Source organism: Calidris pugnax, unplaced genomic scaffold, assembly GCF_001431845.1.
Source record: "Calidris pugnax isolate Ruff unplaced genomic scaffold, ASM143184v1 scaffold42, whole genome shotgun sequence".
In the NCBI taxonomy this organism is placed as follows: Eukaryota; Metazoa; Chordata; class Aves; order Charadriiformes; family Scolopacidae; genus Calidris; species Calidris pugnax.
The window spans coordinates 7267082-7272676 of record NW_015090920.1 but is presented as its reverse complement, the minus strand read 5'-3'; the positions used below and the strand labels follow the sequence as shown (position 1 = coordinate 7272676).

Sequence of the window (5595 nt, the reverse complement as noted above, 5' to 3'; positions counted from 1 at the left end):
GGAGTTTATCATCCATCAGGCTCACAGCTTTGAAGCTCTGTGAGCCAAGACGTGCATTCAGTTTGTGCAGGGCTATTTTCAAGGTGGCTAACTTGGCTGGCGAGACAACAGCTACAACAATGCCAGGCCCAACACGGGATTAGTTTCCAGATGGGTTTTGTGCCATCCCTTAGCTCTATGCTGCCATAGGTACTCTGCTGTCCCTATTCACCCTGCTTTCTTCAAAGCTATACTGAATGCACTGTACAGACCACTGTAAGAGATGTAGCGCTCAAGTAATAAAGGCAAACTCTGTGAGGTATAACAAAACAGAGGACCTCTACTGAAACTAGATGTATGTAAGTAAGAAAATAATCTGCTAATTTTAAGTGATCAGCATTCACTTTACTGGAGATATGACCACTTCTGACTAACCATTTTCCTTTTACAAGTCCCAGCTGTCTTTAAAAGACTTGTCAACACTGCTATAGGTCAGACTATTTACACTCTGAAAAACCCCATGTTTCCCAGTCATGCATTACTCCAAATTCAGCTGAGAAAGTCTTAAAAAACTAACAGCACAAAGCAACAAGGATGCACAGTCACCATGCAAACATGCACTAAGATGAAGGTAACAAAAGAAAGTTGTATACCGAGTGTTCATTGCAAGTTTACCACTAGAACCAACTCACCATGTGAAAAAATACAGCTGGAAATAAAGTTTTGTATTACAGTGTGAAATAAGTGAGAATAGAAAGGAAAGAGCTTAAAGAGACATAGTCAGAATTTACTTTATTCTTTTGTATCTGTTTAAAAACTAAACAGATCAATTTTAATTACTGGGGTTTTTTATGCTAGTGCAAGCCTATCTTTGTGTGTTCAGGCTTAAACACGAGCCTATTCATTGCTCAGTAAAACTCAAAGCTTTGTGTTCTGCAACCTGACCATGTCCCTTTAAGAGAATGCTATATTTCAGAAAAACTAAATCGATTACACAAAGAACAGACTAACAGCCAAGCTCAGCATTCAGAACACTTTATTGGACAGTCAAATATAGAGTGCATTCATTCAGAACAGCCAGCTTCTCAATCTCAGAACTGCCTTCTACAAAAGCAGATTCAGTAATAAGCTCAATATGGTTTGGCCTTGCAAACATAGGTAGTTCTTTTAAAGTCTCACAAGTGTGGAGTTTTACAATAGAAGGTATAAAGTCATCCCAAGGTAGGCTGCAAGGTACGCAATGGTGAACGACTGTCCTTTGTTTGTATTTAACTTCCTCGGGTTTGGAAAGAGATTTCCCTTGTATTTTAGGCTGGAAAGTGTAAAAGCAGAGTATAGATTAGAAAGATTGAATCAGCTTGCATCACGTTAAAAAGAAAAGTCATTGCTAAAACAGAAGGAAATCAGGAACAAGTTTAAAGGAGTCACATGCAAATGGAAGACAAAACTCAGTATTTTCTAAATAAGCAAATAGAATGTTCTGCAAGGCAAACATCATTTTACCGTTCAAATGATGTCCCAGATTTCCCACTGCTACTTCGAGCCAGGCTGCTGTCACGGGCTCTTTTAAATCCCTCCCTAAATTTGAGAGTAGCTTTCATTTAAGAAAAGCTACAGAAAATTTGCTATTGGATCTTTTTTAAAATGTCTGATCTCATTAATTAAAATACCATTAAATATCATTTCAGGCCTCTAATAAACAAATAAGCCTCACATAGCATTTGATTGTTTTTCTTGTTTTGACAGCCTCGTTCGCTACATGCTCTTTTGTAACAAACATTTTGGCTTTGGGCACAAGGGGAGAATTTTCCTTGAGATGAGAAGCCACAAAAATCATTTGGATCAGGAGAGTTTCTCTCTGATCAGCTGCTGCCTCAGATTAAGTTCTTCCAGCTAGAAAGTTCTCTTTACCATCGGACACGTAGCAAATACGCCACGAATGTGCTGTTTGGCATGCTCCTTTTCTGTCCACCCCTTCATACTGTTACCAGCACTGTTTTATAGCTTATTTATAAATAAGCTAATAGGCTTGGGTTTATGTGACCCTAAAAAATACTAGCTTGCTTTGATAGCAGAATTTTTCATCGCTCTTATCAACAAGGCTCACTGTGAAAAAGTGTAAGGACTAACTGAATCTAAAGAATGCACAGGGAAGGAAGCTGCAGCGGCACTTCTGGGAAAAGCAACGCTAGGGTAACACTCTGTGACAAGGTACACACAAAAAGATGACTATGCAGGGAACAGGAAAAAAAGGGGAGCAGGAGAGCCGTTAATTTTTTTGAGAAAGCACACAGAGGGTTCCATAGGAAAAGTAGGAACAGAAACCTCTTTTGGGAGGATACAGTCGGGAACGAAGGAGGATTTTTAAAAGAGCTGATTCAACAGGAGCTTTGTATTGTGAATTTGAATTAGCTACTCAGAAGTCCAATATCAAAAATAATATAGGAAACACGTGTCAACTGTGTTCACTGTAGGGCCTTACAAATGTCTTGGACTTCTTATTATCAATAATAAGGGAGGCAGTAATCACCTGCCATGGGTTGTGACATTTATGTCAGTTACTAAGCAGCGCAAGGCATCAGATTATGGGATGTTTGGAGAGCACCAGAAGTCAGAATTAAGTTGCAGAGCACTGAGTACTCTTACCCCAGTCTCGGGCAACACAGGTATAGCCTTCAGTGGGGTGAACTGCACCACTGACTCTGCGGGTATCCCACTCAAACATTTTGGTAGAATAGGGTTAAAACTCAGTACCTTGCAGAAATGAACCTTAAGAGAAAAGAGGGAATATACTGGCATCATCTTGAGTGCCCCAGAAGGTTCACTTAATGCTTTCACATCTATGGTGTTCTTCTGACTATGTTAGAATGTAACGAGCATGACCCTCATTTCTTCCCTGAACAGCAGAGAAAATACCTACTTTGGCCTTGGTTAGATTTTTTTATTTTAGGGACAAGGAAGGATTGCATTAAAATTATGTCCGAGTTCTCAGCATTTAAAGAATTAAGCTTAAAAACTGTATTGCTTCCAGCTGCTTAAGAGACAGGAAATTAAAGTGTTTTGCCATTTAAAAATCTTAAAATCTCTAGTTTTGAAGCTCTAAAACTAAAGGATCTGTTGTGGAACTTCAGGACTAGCAACTTCAAAAGAAATAATTTTGACGGCAGACAATTTAAAGTGTGTTCTCACATCGAAACCAAAATTTAAACTCAGCATACTTATTCAAATCTGTTCTTTATGTGCACAAAAATACATTAAATTAATTCTCTAGATGTCAACGTCAGAAAAAAATAAGGAAGAGCTTCAAGTGCTATGGCTTCATTAATGTATTTATTTTTAAATAACAACTAAATAAAAATATAAAGATCCTTAAGAAGTCATTTTTTCTAATTGCTTTTGCTAGCAAGGCCATGCTTGCCAAAGTTCTATCTTTTATATTAATGCTGCTGTAACACTAATTGATGTAGACAGAGACAACATTCCATTACAAGTATTTGAACTAACATGGTCTAATTATTTAAGCATGAAGAGCTAAGTAAGGATTTGCCATACATTTGTGTGGGGTCTGCTTTTCATTTAATCCTAAATTCAAAGGGACAAAATCAAAGATATGGGATGAGAAATGGATGCAATTTATAATATTTTTCAAAAACATATTTTTTTTTTTCCTATTGAACTGTGTTCCCTGATGGCACGTGGCCTAGAGCCAAACTGTTGGCTGAGAAAACAATATTATCTCCTTCCCCTCCCAACAAACAAACTACAAAACTGATTTTGACAGCATTATCCATTTAGTCAAGTTTCATTAAGCTTCCAGTAAATCAAATGCAAATACCCAATATACAATTAATGGTTCACACATCGACTCTTTCCATCCAAAGAGACTTCTGCAGCTTGATCACAGGCCCAATTCACTGCCTAAACATTAAGTTTGTTCCCCAAATTTGCGCAGAAGCAGCTTCTTAACCGAACTCTGCACAACCACCTTTGTCTTTACTCCCACTCACAGAGCTCAGACAAGGACTTGGACAGGGTTAAGGCCTGATTAGACAATCTAGAAATCTGTTCCAGATCCTTTTGTACCCAGGAAACAAGAGAGAAGAGCTCAACTCACCCCTGCGTGACCTCCGCCCCTCAGCTCTCTCGTGAAGAATATTCATATGTTCAATATATTTGCTGCGGGATGAACTGACTACTCTGTAGGCCTGAAAGGAAATTACACCTGAATTTATTGCTATATCCCTACAGAGTTACCAAAAAAAAAGATGGGAGAGGGAGAGAAGGGTTTTTAAGCTCACCTCAAATTATGCTAAGCAAGTTTAAAAAAAATAATAATCTATTTTGTTATACTAAAATATTTATACATTTCATATTTCTCCATTGTTGGAAAGCAATTACAATATACCATGCAGCTTTCAAAGTGCTTCAGGAACTGAACGCAGTATTTTAAACAACAATTTAAAAAGCAACTACGGTAAAAAGATGACAGCAAGAGAATTTGTTATTCCTCCAGATACACAATCACACAAGTTCAATATTTTGAAAACGCAGAAGCGTGTTCAATCAAGAAGATTATTTTGTGGGAGGGGGAAACTTGTACCTCTCTGGGATGTGCTAGTCACTACCTCAAATCTTGGGGTGGGGTGGAAGGAAGCTACGAAATGGAGGCTTTAGGGACATGAAGCACAGAGTCTGATAGATTTAGATGCTGGGAAGAGAATGATTACCAAAAAGCATGACAGAAGTAGACATTTACAAAACTTTAACATGCTTTTTCTAAGTCATTAATATTCTTATCTTTCTTTGAGCACCAGTTAACAAGTTTCATAATCTTCCCTTTGTGGCTTCAGACAGCTTACTTCACATCTGTCTGGCCCACCTTGATATAGTCTTAATGTTTGTGGTTGACAAGAGAAGCCAAGGGGTTGGAGGCAGGCACCTTACTTCATTTTTATTTTTTTTTTTTTTACTCATTTCACATAGATTGAAATATGTTTTCCACTAGTGACAACAGCACTAGGTATCAAAGTTAACAATGAAACAGACGAGCAATAGACATTCTGTTTCACTAGCTCTCTTAAACTGGTTTTTAAGTTAGACTGTATTTAGTTATGTGGTATGACATCCTCGTTCTATTGAGGGTTTGTGTCTTAATCACATTCTTTAACCCGGAACACGCCTTACACCGTGCCAACTCAGAAAGCACAAACAACTCCATTCCCACACACTTACATAAAATAAACCACCAAAAGCAGCAACACCAGCAAGGAGATAGTACATCATGGTCTCTCCAGAAGAGCCAGGAACACTCCCCGATGACATCTGGCGAAGAGGTGCTATAAAAACCATTATTGAAATTGATGTGAAGTGCTGGTAAAATACGATGGACAAAACAGAATGACAGAATCTGAACTTTTCTATGGGAAGGGACGATTTAAAAAGCTGTAACAAAAGGGAGAGGTATAGTTTCACCACGTTTAGTACTCCCGGGTAACACAGGAATACAGCTGAGCTCTTCCTAAGAGTCTAAGACCTTCCATGAACTATGCTGTCTGCCTATCAGCTTCCAAGCATGGAATGCAGTCTATATAGACTAAGGAACTGCCTAAGGAATGT

The 5595-nt window shown here is 38.3% G+C and overlaps 1 long non-coding RNA gene across 1 annotated transcript; it reads right to left on the bottom strand.

Annotated features, from left to right (window-relative positions):
- Positions 1 to 998: 998 nt before the first annotated feature.
- On the bottom strand, positions 999 to 5357 carry LOC106892668. The gene is made up of 3 exons (XR_001412925.1): positions 5212 to 5357; positions 4094 to 4184; positions 999 to 1291 (listed from the first exon to the last, which is right to left on the bottom strand). It is a non-coding gene; the product is annotated as an uncharacterized LOC106892668 (long non-coding RNA).
- Positions 5358 to 5595: the final 238 nt, after the last annotated feature.